Source organism: Canis lupus, chromosome 3, assembly GCF_048164855.1.
Source record: "Canis lupus baileyi chromosome 3, mCanLup2.hap1, whole genome shotgun sequence".
NCBI lineage: Eukaryota > Metazoa > Chordata > Mammalia > Carnivora > Canidae > Canis > Canis lupus.
In genome coordinates this window covers 39342986-39358270 of record NC_132840.1, presented here as the reverse complement: position 1 = coordinate 39358270, position 15285 = coordinate 39342986, and the positions used below count along the sequence as shown (strand labels likewise).

General features: G+C 37.0%; 1 long non-coding RNA gene across 1 annotated transcript in view; it reads left to right on the top strand.

Annotated features, from left to right (window-relative positions):
* LOC140624776 (uncharacterized) overlaps positions 1-13697 on the top strand; it is a 99095-nt gene extending 85398 nt beyond the window's left edge. The window contains exon 4 of the long non-coding RNA XR_012024232.1: positions 13386-13697. This is a non-coding gene — a long non-coding RNA (uncharacterized lncRNA). The remainder of the gene's footprint in view (positions 1-13385) is intronic.
* The last annotated feature ends 1588 nt before the right edge of the window (positions 13698-15285 follow it).

Sequence of the window (15285 nt, the reverse complement as noted above, 5' to 3'; positions counted from 1 at the left end):
TCTTTTATGGTTAGAGATCCTTTCTGGGGGGATTACTTCTATCATATGAGGTTTCATACTGTTTTAAAATAATCTATTTTCTGGTTTCTTCTCTACTCCATCAGAAGCAACTTGAAAACATTCCTTTAATCTATGTCCATAGAGAGAAACACAGTATCTGACATAACAGAGGTACCAAAAAATGGTAATTGAGTGACTAAATAAATGAAAATGATTTTCAAACCTTTATAAGATTGTTGCATTTGTCACAAAAGTGATCCAGGGATCTGAAGAAAAGTAATGATGTACCTTCAAATACAGTCTGTCACTTATTAATGTCAGCTAGATACCTGGCACTGAGCCAGGCACTTTAATACACTTTTTCTTTCCTTGACCACTCACACTAAGTCTGTGAAATTAATGTTTGGCCCTTTGTACAGAAATTAATGCTCTGAGAGACCAATATATCCTATTTCACACAGTAAGATCCAAACCTTTACCTTCAAAGCCCAGTGCTCTTTCCAAATATTAAATTAAGGAACTAAATACATATCTGGGAATATTTCCTAGAATGATATTGATCAGGATTCTACATAATTCTAGTCTTTGAGATTATAAGATCTAAGAGCATATTTGTAAAATATTTATCTTCTATTTTTAAATTATATTCTTTGTGTCCTAGAATTTGAAGTAAAATCTACTTCACAGTGTCATGGCATATAATGTTTTCCTCTACAGATCCCTGAGCAGGTCCAACCAGGTTGTAATTCAAACTTACAACAATTTTCCACTTGTAGCATAGCTTTCCTCCCCATTTTGTCCTTTGGATAACCTTATAATGACTTTTACTGTATTTATGCAAGATCTTTCCAATTAGCCCATTGGAACCTTCAAATAGAGAAGAAACAGAAAAGAATGAAAAGAGAAAAGAAGAGAAACAATGATCTGGGGTAGCATTTAACTAGCAGGAATTTTTTACACTGTCAGGTCATAGAAACACAGAAAGTCAGAAGAGTCCTAGGGTTCTCATAATCCAGCCCCATGATATTTAGCGATATGTTTACTTTGGCATTTGTAAAAGAACAGAGAGTTTATAGTCAGCCAATCTGGGGTCAAATCCTGACTTTGCTACTTTTGGCTTTATGAGTTTTATTTGGTATGTTACTTTACCTTGTTTTCCCTAATGATAAAATAAGAATACAGATATTTAACTCATAAGATCACTTTAAGGACCAAATGTGGCCATATATACAGCACTTGGCACATGCCTGGCACATAAGAAGAGCTTATAAGGGTCACCCTCTCTGTTGTTATTGTCATTGCATGGTTCATGGGGGCAACTATTGCTTGGTAGGATTGCACACTGATGTTATTGATTGTTCAGCTACTCTTAGGCAATGGCCTCCAGCTTAGTAAAAGTGTCAAAAAGTAGACTGGACCACAACGCCACTAGTAAGCTTTTTCATTTTGATACTTAAAATAGTATTCTAGTGGTAATATCTACAAATTTCAGAGCAGGATTTTCTACTTCAATATGTGTATTTTCCAGTGGAAGCTTCCTTTTTTCCCATTCATTTATACAAACTTATTTTATTAAAAGTTTAGGATTGATTTCAGTCTCCTTGCCTCAATTTCTGTAATACTACTGAATGTTCTCCCTCTCTTTACATACCTCAGTCAAGGGAAAGTGAAGTGACATACATGTCAATGGTGCATACATTTGGGAAGTGTAAACTGGGCATGCTCAGTTTAACCCCTTCCTTTCTTCCACCATCCCCCCTTGGAGCAGTATTTCCCAGGGAGCACACATTCCCCCCCTGTCCCTAAATGCCAAATATTTTCTGGGGCCCTGTGGATGTTTGGTTTTGTCTCTAGGTAGGGGATAAATCTGTAAAATCTGTATTAATATTAGGAGTTTACTGCCCCATGTATAAAATACATCCTCCAATTTAGTCTTATCAAAGTTGGGAGCCAACATATTTTGGCTCACTGTTTAAGAACTTGAACTATAAGGGAAGTGCTGTTTTGAGAACTTCCCCAAAAAGCCCTGGGTTGAATCTGGGATGACAAAATCTTTGGTTCAGGCTATTTTTATTAGTTTTCCTTCTAGTCCTTTACTAAACAGTTGTTGTGTGCACTACATTAAGATATGCCATCTAACATATTTGTCAACTAGGTCTGCATATGATTCCAAGATATTTTTCAGATTATAAACATGGACCTTGTTTGGAACCAAGCCAAGGCTAGTCTGGAGTTTCAGGGCTTTTCTGCTTATATATTATTTCTGAGGCTGTATGTTATAGTATCTGCTAATTATACTTATGAATATTGGAGGTCCAGATTGTGGTTAGGATTTGAAATAAAATAGATTAATGTGCAAATAAAAAGAAGTGTGGGCTACTATCAAGTTAGAGATTCAAATTCTGCTTGTAGAGAGAAAAATAGGAAAAATAATCACAGATCCCAAACCAAAAATTCATTAAAGCATTCCTGTGATGCCTTAGTCTTGGGAAATAAGCTGGCTCAGAAACACGCAAGGGCCAAAAGCAGCAAAGTAATTAAAGGGTGCTCTGTAGGTGAAGAAAAAATGGGGTCTTAGGAAATAATTTTAATTCTGGCAATGGCAAAGGATAATCTATCAAGAAATCAAAGAGTAAAGAACGTATTTATAAAGATAATCAAGCTTTCAGAGGACAAGCTAGACCTATATAAATACAGGGATAAAAACAGTGTATCAAACACACATCTGATTGATTTAAAGGATGAAACTGGAGAAAATGGAGGACTTAGGCTGAGAGTGTCTTGTTTATTCTTCTCAGATTTACCAGTCAGATGAGTCACTCCATCTCCCTTGGGATATACTGAGTAAAGAAGCAGAAAGAGGTCAGAGGTATAAGACTACCTGGACTCAATTTACCTAAAAGAAAATACAAGAAATTGAGAGAAAGGATTTCTTCCTAATACTCAGCAATGAACTGCATAGGATTAAAATGAAATATAAAATTAAAATCCATAGAAGAGCAAACCTCTTAACCATTAGTGTTAATTCATCTGTTACTAGCATATAGTTTATAATTTAGCAAAAAAAAAAAATCCCTACAATCTTCATACCAGGTACTATGCTAGTTACTATAGATGAACTAATATAGAAGATACAGTCCCTACTTTTAGAGTCTTCAGGTAAGATGAATAAATTTAGTGTGTAACTGAAATATGATGTATAAATGGTAGCATGGAGGTATTCATAGGAGGGCTGGACAAAGAGCAGACTTAACACAATCTGGAAACTGCTAAGCTTCAGGGTTGGCTTTTAGCTTTTTCACAGCCAAGATGACGAGGTAACCATGGTGAGTTTCATAACTTTCAACATCTTGAAGGAAAAAAATATATCAATTCTTCAGGAAAGACTGTCTTTTTCTTTTCAGCACTAAATTAGAAATTCTTTTCATGGAATTTTGTAGGAAACATTGCATGATGTAATTGGTAATGTTCACAGCATCAGTTTTTCAGCCATCACAGAAGTGATATAGATTTGTCTCTGATCATGGATTTTAATGATAGTAAAGAACATATTGTACAATATACATTACCAAACTTATTGCATATCAGAATCACTTTGGGATCTGTTTTAGAATACATATTCCCCAGCATTAATACTCATTCTCCAAATCTTAAATTCTAATAGCTTATATTCAGACTGTAACTCTTTCTTTTCTGTTCTTACACTGTATTCCCACTAGAGCTGCCATTAGACCTTATAGAGATTTCTAGTCCATAATCTTCCCAACCTATCTGTTCTCTTCTTGGTGTGCTTCCTTTTTTTATTTCAAGTTTTTATTTAAATTCTACTAATTAACACATTTGGTAAAATTGGTTTCAGAGATAGAATTTGTAGTGGTGCAGAACTTACATATAATACACAGTGCTCATCACAGCAAGTGCCCTCCTTAACAACCATTACCCATTTAACCCATCCCCCACCCATCTCCATCCATTGACCCTGTTTGTTCTGTATAGTTAAGAGTCTCTTATATAAGTAAAATGTCTGAATTAGAATTTAAAACAATTATAAAGATAGTAGCTGGGCTTGAAAAAAAGCATAGAAGACACTAGAGAATCCCTTACTGCAGAGATAAAAGACTAGAAACCAGTCAAGCTAAAATTTAAAAGGCTATAGCCAAGATCCAAACTTGAAATGGGTGCCATAACAATGAGGTTGGATGAAGCAGAGTAATGAATCACTGACATAGAAGATAAAATAATGGAAAATAATGAGGGCCTCCTGGGTGGATCAGTCAGTTGAGTATCCAGCTCTTGTTTTCAGCTCAGATCATGAGATTGAGCCCTATGTTGGGCTCTGAGTTCAGTGCAGAGTCTGTTTGAGAGTCTTTCGCCCTCTCTTTCCATCCCCCTCTGCTCCTTCCCTTGCTCCTCTCTCTAAGAAGTAAATAAAATCTCTAAATAATTAAAAAAAAAAAAAAAAAAAGGGATGCCTCAGTGACTGAGCATGGTGACTCAGTGGTTGAGCGTCTGCCTTTGGCTCAGGGCGTGATCCTGGGGTCCTGGGATTGAGTCCCGTCAGGCTCCCTGCAAGAAGCCTGCTTCTCCTTCTGCCCCCCCCCCCCACATTGTGTCTCTCATGAATAAATAAATAAAATCTTAAAAAAATAATGAAGCTGAAAAGAAGAGGGAGATAAAGGTAATGGACCATGAAGGTAGACTTAGAGAACTCAGTGATTTATTAAAATGGATAACATTGGTACCATAGGAGTCCCAGAAAATGAAGAGAGGAAAGGGAGGGGAAGGAAGATTGGGGGGGGGGGGAGAGAGAAGCAAACAATGAGACTCTTTAAAATGTATTTTCTTTCTAATTTTTATTTAATTTCTACTTTAGCTAACATACAGTGCAGTATTGGTTTCAGGAGAATTCAGTGATTCATCACCTACATACAATACCCAGCCGTCACTGTATCAAATGCCCTCCTAAATACTCATCATCCACCAGCCCATCCCCCACCCATCTCCCTCTATCACCCGTTTGTTTTGTCTTTAAGAGTCTTTTGTGGATTGCTTCCCCTCTTTCCTTCCCTCCCCCTTCTATATGCTCATCTGTTTTGTTTCTTTTTTGTTTTGTTTTGTTTTGTTTTGTTTCTTAATTCCACATATGAATGAAACTATATGGTATTTTTCTTTCTCTGACTTATTTCCCTTAGCATATTACACTTTACCTCCATTCATGTCATTGTGAATGGTAAGATTTCATTCTTTTTGATGACTAAGTAATATTTCATCACACACACATACACCCCTTCTATATTCATCAATTGATGGACTTTTGGGCTCTCTCCATAGTTTGGCTATTGTTGATAATAATGCTGCTATAAACATTGGTGTACATGTACCTCTTTGAATTAGTATTTTTGTATTCTTTGGGTAAACACCTAGTAGTGCAATTGCTGGATCACAGAGTAGTTCTCTTTTTTGCTTTTTGAGGAATACCCATACTGTTCTCCAGAGTGGTCCCACTAACGTGCATGAAGAATTCCCTTTCTCTGCATCCTAACCAACACCTATTTTTCTTGTGTTAACTTTAGCCATTCTGACAGGTGTTAGGTGGTATTTCATTGTGGTTTTTATTTGTATTTCCCTGATGATAAGTGATGTTGAGCATCTTTTCATGTATCTGTTGGCCATCTAGAGGTCTTCCTTGGAAAAACGTCTATTCTTGCCTTCTGTCCATTTCTTAGCTGGATTAGTTGTTTTTGGGTGTTCAGTTTGATAAGTTCTCTATAGATTCTGGACACTAACCCTTTATCAGATATCTCATTTGCAAGTATCTTCTCCCATTCTGTAGGCTGCCTTTCAGTTTTGTGAGCAATAAGTTGCTATGGTGAGGCCAGAGTGGTTGCTGCTTATATTCTCCTCTAGGATTTTGATGGTTTCCTGTCTCACTTTTATGTCTTTCATCCACTTTGAATTTTCTTTTCATGGGTAATTACTTAAGCTACCTTCTTCCCAGAATCCTCAATCCCTCAAGATATACATCTTCAATCATCCCATGATAAAACTTTGATCCTCTCTGATTTACCAGAATTCTAGACTTATGGATGCAAGAAACAAGCAAGGATTTTAGGATTTTAAGAGTATCAAATTATCTTTAGAAAAGGTCTCCAAGTTCTAAGAATATAATCGTGATAAAGAGCAAAGAAATTGTGTAGGACATCTGCTTGCTATTTCTGTAAGATATTGGACTGAAATTTAAGTATTTACCACATGGAAACTGAGAGAGAAGAGTAGGATGCACTTACTAATAATGCTTTTACTTAAGGAAATTATGGACTAGTTAAAGAGATATAGCAGATAACAGTACCTAAGTTTCTTGAGTGCCTACTATCCTCCAGACACTTTAAATCCATAACTAGGCTTTAGAGTATCTTTGCCAGGTAGCTTTTAATATATTATCACTTCAACACCTAGCAGTGTAAAATGGTCATTTCCAAAATATGGTACCTGGACCATGTGCATCAATATTATAGGGAAACTTGTTAGAAATGAAATTTGGGGAACTCAACCCAAACCTGTGAATCAGAAACTCCAGAGGTGGGGTAGAGTAACTGTTATTTAAAGAAGCCCTAAAAGTGCTTCTGATGAAAGCTGAAGTTTGGGAACTACTTGCTTAAAACAGCCATATATTTTTAAGCTCACAATTTAATTATATGTGTTGGTAATTTGTGTTGGGCTGTCTGTGGGATTCTTTTCATATCACCTGTGTTCACTGTTCACTTATTCATCTTCCTGTGAGTCAGATTGTTGCTGGCTTTTCTACAATGTCCTTAGGAGGACAGCTCATCTCTGTTCCAGGTGGGCTCATATAATTCAGGAAGCTAGTGTTAGTTTGTTCAAATGATAGCTGAGTGGGAATCAGAAGAGCAGAAGTGAACATGTAAGCTCTCTTGAGGCCTACGTTCAGAACTAGCACATTCACATCCATCATATTTTATTAAAAAAGGTCTCAAGACTAGCTCGAGTTCAAGGAGTGGGAAATCAGACTCCACCTATTGATGCATAAGCTACAAAATCACATTACAAAGGGAAAAGATACGAGGTCAAGAATGGAGGCCATCATTTGCTAACAGTCTACAACCTAAGATACACTTACATTGAATCTGTTAGGTTAAGAAATTGAAATTCAGCAAATTTAAATAAATTTTACAAGGTCATTCATCTTGTAAGTGCAGATTCTAGATTTGAACCTAAGCTTGTCTAGTTGTAGTTTGGTACTACCATCAGTGAACACATAAAATCTCTTCTGGCTAGAATTTAGGGTAAAGAGGAAAAGGACATACATTTAGAAATATAGGCTCTGACAAAGAGACCTTGGTTACCAAGGTAAGGAATATGAGCTTGAAGATTTTTGAGGGAAACTTGAAAATAAAGTGTTCTAAAGTTCCAATGATACTTATCTTTATGCAAGTTATCTTTTTGTGGATTTATTCATGGAAACATTTTATTTTGGAGTCCCTTTCTATAATTTTTTCAACTGTCTTCTATCCTCTTTAAGTAAGTATTGTTCAGGGAATACAGAACTACCAAACTAATTTGGACACATTTAGATATGATACTAAATAGACTGAAGAGTTGAGTTAGGTCATACTTTCTCTAAATCAAAGCTTCCCAACTGAGCATTGTGCAGTAGCACACAAATATAACTCAGCAATCTGGGAACTGCCATAGAGTGGCTGGAGAGCCCTTGAGAGGAGGGTTGGTTCAGGCCACAAGCTAGTGTTCCTTTTCTCTGATGTGTAGTACAAACATTAAGCATTATTCTTTTCTATGTGTTCCATATATATATATATATATATATATATATATATAGAGAGAGAGAGAGAGAGAGAGAGAGAGAGAGAGAGAGGCAGGCCTATACTATACTAGAGGCCCTCTGTGACTAGCATCCCAAATCCCAGAGGATGCTAAAAGAACTCCATCAGTATTTAAAGAAAAAAAAAAGGGGGCTCTGGAACCCTGGAGCCAATTCTGGGAATATCCCAGAATTGTGTTCTAGGACTCCCAAGTGACTCTAATAACCCACCAAGTTTGTGAATCACTGTTATAGAAAGTTCTATAGTCCAGTAACCTGGTCTCCTAATTTCTTATCTTTGGTTCATAACAAAGTATAAAAGGAAAGATAGCAGTCATACCCTATTCCAATTTGTACCCACGCCCAATAGTGACCTCTTTAATAGTAGGAACCACATCCCCAAATTCTTTAACTACAAAGGCTTTCCAATTTCATTCCCTCCATGAGCCATACCTGGAATAGCCTGACTTCTCTGGGATGACCAGTCACAGGGAAAAACAGATACTCAAACACCTATTTAAATTTTCATGTGGCCTGGAACTTCCTATAAGGGGCCATAAATCTAGACCATAACCACACAATAAATGGTAAGTTTGTGAGGGGGCCTGGACTAAGAAAAAAAAATGTATATAAAGTTTCTAAGAGGAAAATCACACTAAGCGAAGTCTGGCAGAATGGAACAGACCAAATGGGCTTGACTATTGAAGAGAGCAGTATTTTCATTTATTCTAGCAGATTACTTTTGAGCATTCTCTCACCCAGACATAATACCACCACCACCATTATCCTGTGTCCAAAGTCTCTGCAAAGAAGAGTCATTTGAGAAGAATGGTATCACTAGGTGCACCAATCAGCTCTGTTATAGAAACTCCCACTGAAAGAGTTGGTCAGGTAAAGTGGAAAAAGTGAACCAGTTGGTGGGTGATGGAATCCTAGAAGTGGGCTCACAGAGGTCAGTGGTGGAATGGGTAGCTGTCTGGGGGCATAGAGTGCCATTGTTTAGACGAGGCCAGGAGGAGGCCATGTGGCAACAACCTGTGAGTGGATAAGTGGCTGGTGGTCATGGTCAATTAAGCAAGATGGTGAACATATAGGATGATAGAACGAAGGATTGTAAAGAAATAGTTAAATTATACTTGTTTATTACTTTTAACATAAAATACTTCTTGAGTTTTACTAGGTATGAAGTACTGTTTAAGGCTATGGGTGTTTGTCAGAACCAAAACTGAAAACAAAACAAGAAGGAACACTTGTTCTTATGGAATTAACATTTTGGGGTGATTATTTTATATAGAAAATTACATCTCCTCTGGAATACTCAGAATAATTTAAAATTATTGGCAAATAGTGGGAGTAGTGGTAAAGAACAAGAAAAGACTGTATTTCAGGTTAGTCAAATTAGTGGAGGCTCAAAGCTTTGATGATTAATGAAGGGATAAATTTTATTATATTAAACAAAAAATACTTAAAAGGGTTAAAGTCCTTACTTCATAAAATACATTCCAGCATATAATCCCAAACATTTGGGGAGTATTTCTGTTTTCAATTGTTCCAACACACATCTCTATGTGAACATATAGAAACAATAACTTGAAATTACATTCTAGCTATGAATGGTGACTCATGTTTTTGTTTTTAACAATTATGAATTAAGCATCATGGAGATCTGTGATAATTCTTGGGAATACAAAGATAATTGAACACAGCTCCTGCTCTTAAAGGGCTCACATTCTCATGGTGCATACACATAAAAATGAATATCCATAGTGATTCTTTTGCTCTAATTGAGGTAGATGAAAATTGTCAAGGAAGGGATATCACTGCATCTATTGGGAAGTCAAAGAAATCTCAATAAAGGACCTATCATTTGTGCTGGTTCTTGGACAACACAAAACGGTATCTATTAGTCAACAAGGAAGATGAAGGGTTTCTCTGGATGGATAAACAGGACTCACAGAGAATAGTAATGTTCAGGAGGATGGAGTATTCAGAGAACCACAAGATACTCAATATAGTTTTAAAAAGCTGGATAATGTATTTTCCTTTTCTCTGGCTTTCCCCAATCTTACCTCAAGGCGATATAGATTCTGACTCTGAGATGTATCAAAGAATATTAGAATGTTTCATTTGGAAAGGCTTCTTTAACCTTGTAGTTCATGTACAAATTATGTTTTGCACTGTCTATATTTTCTATGTTGCATATATGCACATAATTTTTCAAACAATTATAATAAAAAATAAGTACATTGTGCTTACCTATCTTACCCATTGAGAAGTCCTTAGCAGGCTGTTCATGCAACCACTCACACAGTGATTCTGTCCCTCAGCATAATCACAGGCTTACCAAGCCTTTTTATATAATTAGTTAGACTGACTACAGGTGCTACTAAATTAAGTTTGTGCTATTTTAAGCCCAGCAGGTGTAACCACATTCCATGAATCACAGTGATTACAGCTAGAAAATCATCTCCTGACACCCCCATTTAACCCTTTAGGAGAAAAGTTAAGTAAACTTGGATTAAACAGTATTCTTTTTTTTTTTTTAATTTTTTATTGGAGTTTGGTTTGCCAACATATTATAACACCCAGTGCTCATCCCATCCAGTGCTCCCCTCAGTGCCCATCACCCAGTCACCCCTTGCCCCACCCCACCTGCCTCCCCTTCCACCACTCCTTGTTCGTTTCCCAGAGTTAGGAGTCTCCCATGATCTGTCAACCTCTCTGATTTTTCCCACTCATTTTCTCTCCTTTCCCCTTTATTCCCTTTCATTATTTATTATATTCCCCATATGAATGAAACCATATGATGATTGTCCTTCTACAATTAACTTACTTCACTCATCATAATACCTCCAGTTCCACCCACGTTGAAGCAAATGGTGGGCATTCGTCATTTCTAATGGCTGAATAATATTCCCTTGCATACATAGACCACATCTTCTTTATCCACTCATCTTTCAATAGACAACAGTATTCTTAAAGTGAAATAAGGTAGGCGTTCATAGGAAGTGCCTGGAACCTTACCCCAGGAACCATGAAGCCGTCGCTCAAACATTGTTGCAATTAGGCTCTATGGAAGAGAATTTCATCAACTATGCAGTATTATAGAAACACGGTAAATGCATTTTATGTGGATTTCCTATGTAGGAACACTTCTCTCTAGATCTGCACTAATACAGTAGCCACTAACCAAATGTTGCTATTTAAATTTAAATTTGTATTAAATAATATTGTATAGAATTAAAATTCAGTCCCTCAGGTTGCATTAGATATGTTTCAAGTTTTCAATAGCTATGTGTAGCTAGTTGTCCCCATATTGAACAGCCCAAATATGGGATATTTTTACCATCACAGAAAGTTCTACTGGGTAGCTCTGCTCTAAATAATATCTTAAATGAGCCATTCATTTTATTATTTAACCAAAAGGAATAAAAATGATACATGTGTATTGTGTATCTATCAAATACAGAGGAGAAGCAGGAAGAATACAGACTGGACAGGTCCTTTCCTAAATGAACTGTGTGTGGTGGGGGGAGGTGGGGTTTTTTGTTTGTTTGTTTTTAACCTCCTTGGGTCCCAAGATAATATCCAATAGTAGAAGTTAAGGAAATAGTTATTGACAAAGGTACTGGTTGGACTAAATTGTCTATTTTCAGTCAAATCTTTTCTTGGCCACTTTAATATCCAATCTACTGCAAAATCCATTAGGACAATCAATCGAATCATATTGTGAAGACATCCAAATCCCACCGGATCACTTATTTTTCAATGCATAGCTTTTCGTAGGACAGATGCCATAGCAGGAAAAAGATATTAAAATACATTGAAATTTATTTTCCTCTTATTCATCCAGGGCTCCTAAAAAATATAATTACTCTTTACAAAGGCCTTGAAAGTCTGGCCCGACACTGCATGAAGTCCCAGCCTCTTCTCCCATGCAACTAGTTTGCTGACTTGCCCTGAATATGCATTGTTCTCTCCCACCTCTGCACCTCCCAGCACACATTCACTTGCCCCTAGGATCCTTTGCACTGCTTCCTGCCAATTTACCTAAAAATCCTACTATCCTTTAAGGCCAAGTCATCTCTTTTCCTCTATTAAGACCCATTTCTCCCTCCCTTAGCCTAAATGCATCTTTTCCCCTCTCTAATTAAATCTCTGCTGAAAGGATTTTGCTCAGCTCTTAGTGTAGGACCTTACATAACTAGATCCTCAGTAGATATTTGGTAAATGAAAGTGCCCACTGTCACAGAAAAGAACAATACATTTACAATTATAAACATTTTAGGAGTACTTTTAAATTTACAAAGTACTTTTTAACATATCTTATCCTCACAGAAATCCTATAAGTCACGTTGTTATTATCCCCATTTTACAGATGAGGACATTTAGGGTGGGACAGATAAAGGGTCTTGCCCAAAGTGTGTTAGTCCCTATCTTAACAGAAATGGCACACTCCGTGCGCTTTTTTTTTTTTTTTTTTTTTTAGATTTTAGTTATTTATTCATGAGAGAGAGAGAGAGAAGCAGAGACACAGGCAGAGGGAGCAGGCTCCATGCTGGGACCCCAACGTGGGACTGGACCCCGGGTCTCCAGGATCACACCCTAGGCTGAAGGCGGTGCTAAACCGCTGAGCCACCCAGGGATCCCTCCGTGGGCTATTTGAAGAGTTGCGTGAAAGTACTATGTATAGTGTAGCTAAGGTTAAGGGAAATGAGAGAAAATAAAACTCTTGGAAAACCTCATAGCCTGAGAAGCATTATCAACCTTGTGCCTGAATGGATAAGAGATGAAGCTACCACAACACCCTACAGGGTCACCACCACCTTTTGCTCAGGTCCCAAGATCAAGGAGCTGTCAGGCCCTTGTTGTTGGCTAAATCAAACCAGAAGGCACACCATAAGAGAGCCCGAGAGAGCAGTCCATGAAGGCCGGTGTCACAAGATTCAGGCAGGGCACACATGGGGATGGGCATGTGCTTTGTGCTGGAGGAAAACTAATACAGGGTCGAAAACAGATTTTATCCCAAATTTAAAGCTACACAGCTACTGGGCTACAGAGCCATGAACCAGGACTCAGAATTTCTATTCTTTTCATTTTGCTACAGCTTTGACACATAAGAAATAACTCTGCATGTGTGTGTGTGTATGTGTATATGACCTTAATTAAATTAAAACTTTCCCAAAATATAAGGATTACATCTTTTATGACCTTGAATAAGTGATTTAATTATATGGACCTTACTTCCCTATTTTGCAAAATAGAATCAATAGTACCTCCCAGGGTGTGGCAGAGATTAAATGAGACAATATTTATAAAATGCTAGCATGTAACTTGGCACAGAGTAGATGCTTCATGTATTTTAGTGATTAAATAAAAGTCATCACTCAAGGAAAGCAAAATATGATCAGAGTCTCTTGGAAATATTCAGAAAGAAGTTTGTTTTTTGTTTGTTTTTACTATGGCCTGATTATGAGGTTTTCAGATTGTTTTATGTAAATGATACCATGAGAAGAGTGGAAGTCAAGATATGATCCCCTTTCTCCAGGAGATCCCTGTCTGTGAGGAAAGATGGACATATAAACAGCTAATTGAGAAGCGGCTGAACATAGGCATGTGGAACATGAAGAGAGCCCCTACCAGGAGTTAAAGAAATCTTCAAAAAGAATGCAACTCTTAAATTGGGTCTTGGAAAATGTGTTAGAAGGGTGAACAAGAGAAGGCAAAAGAAAATTCCAGAAAAAGAAAGAAGACTTGTGAATTTAAGAGATAATGTGTGTCATGCAAACTGTGGCAACTTTTCCACTGTTTTCTTACAAATATAAATGAGAATGTGGTCTAGAAATATAATTCTAAGTACCCCACCATGACTGCAGATTTTTTTCTTTTGAAAACAATGTTATCTAAAAAGGTCATGCTAATGGTGTATTGTATTCCACAATATATTAAAATTTTAATATATCAAATTATTTGTCCCACATTTTTCTTTAAAAAAATAATTGAATCCCTAAAAAAAAAATCTGTCATTCTGATCCTGTAGGGTATATATTTCTTGGAACATCTACCTTCTACGTGAACATTTATTATAGTTTGAGAAGGTGAGGCAGATGTAAAAGTCCTATGTAAACTCTTTACAAATGTGAATTACCCTTATTATTTACAGACTTTTAAACTAAAATTGGAAAAGTGTGGTCAATTACTCTGGCCTTCTCAACCCCACAGGAGAATTGGTTTCCATGCTCTTTCCTTCCTTCTAATATTGGTCCAAGCCCAGTGGTCCAATGGCTCATGGCCATTTAAAGCAAGATTGAGAAAATGCTTCTCAGTTTGGCAATGGAGTTGGGAACTGGCCAGCCCAACTTACTTCAGTGATTTTAATGCAAAGCACTCAGCAAATTAAACTTGTTGATTATAAAATATTTTCCATTTGCCCCAGTGTCGGCACTTTTATAGGAAATTTTGCATCAAGCAAAAGAGAAGTGCAAAGTAAGAATATGTATAGTTTTCCAAGCCCACAAAGATTGCCTAGAGGAAAAAGCAAAATAGGGCCTGATGCAACATGTGGTATGTCTCTTCCACCCCCAGTGCAAGAGAAAAGTTTCATTGCCTAGAGCTTCATTACCTAGAATAAGAATATTGAGAATTTCAGTCCTGAATTAGGGTATACCTTGGAATGTAAGACATCTCTAATCTTTTGCTCATTTACTTATTCACTGAATTTTTACCAAGGAATTTTTTTTTTGTACCAGGCGTCATGCAGAAGTAGGGAATGCAAAAATAGATATGAATTATACCTAGTCCCTTAGAGAGCATATCAGTCCAATGGATGAGACAAATACAGAATCAAGTAATTATGAAACGATGTGGTGATACTCATTCAGCATTCAGGGGGTACCAAGAGCAAGCAACAAATTTAGCATTTGCCTGCTAGTGGAACAACTGCCAGCAAAACAAAGCACTAGATCTTAACATATTCCATCAGAGGCAAGTAAATTCCACTGTAGATTAATTCTACTCTAGACAAAGGTATGGACTAGATCAGAGTATTTTGACAGCAACACTACTGACATTTTGGACCAGATAATTCTTTGTTGTGAGGGGGCTATCCTGTGCACAGAAGGATATTTAACATCCCTGGCCTCTACCCTCTAGATGCTGGTAGCATACACTAGTTGTTAACCAAAAATATCTGCAGATATTGCCAAATAGGTCATGGGGGAAAAATTACTCCCAATTGAGAATCACTGGATTAAATGATCTTCAACATTCCTTCCATCCTTAAGGATTAAACTAGTAGCCCGCCTGGCGTTGCTATAAACCCCAGAGAATGCTCATTTCTCCCAACTGAAATGAGAGTTTCATTAGATTTGACCATAACTCTGCAGCCATATGCTCTTAAGGAAGCAATCTTAACCTAGAGAAAGAAAAACTCAAATAATAAATCTCAA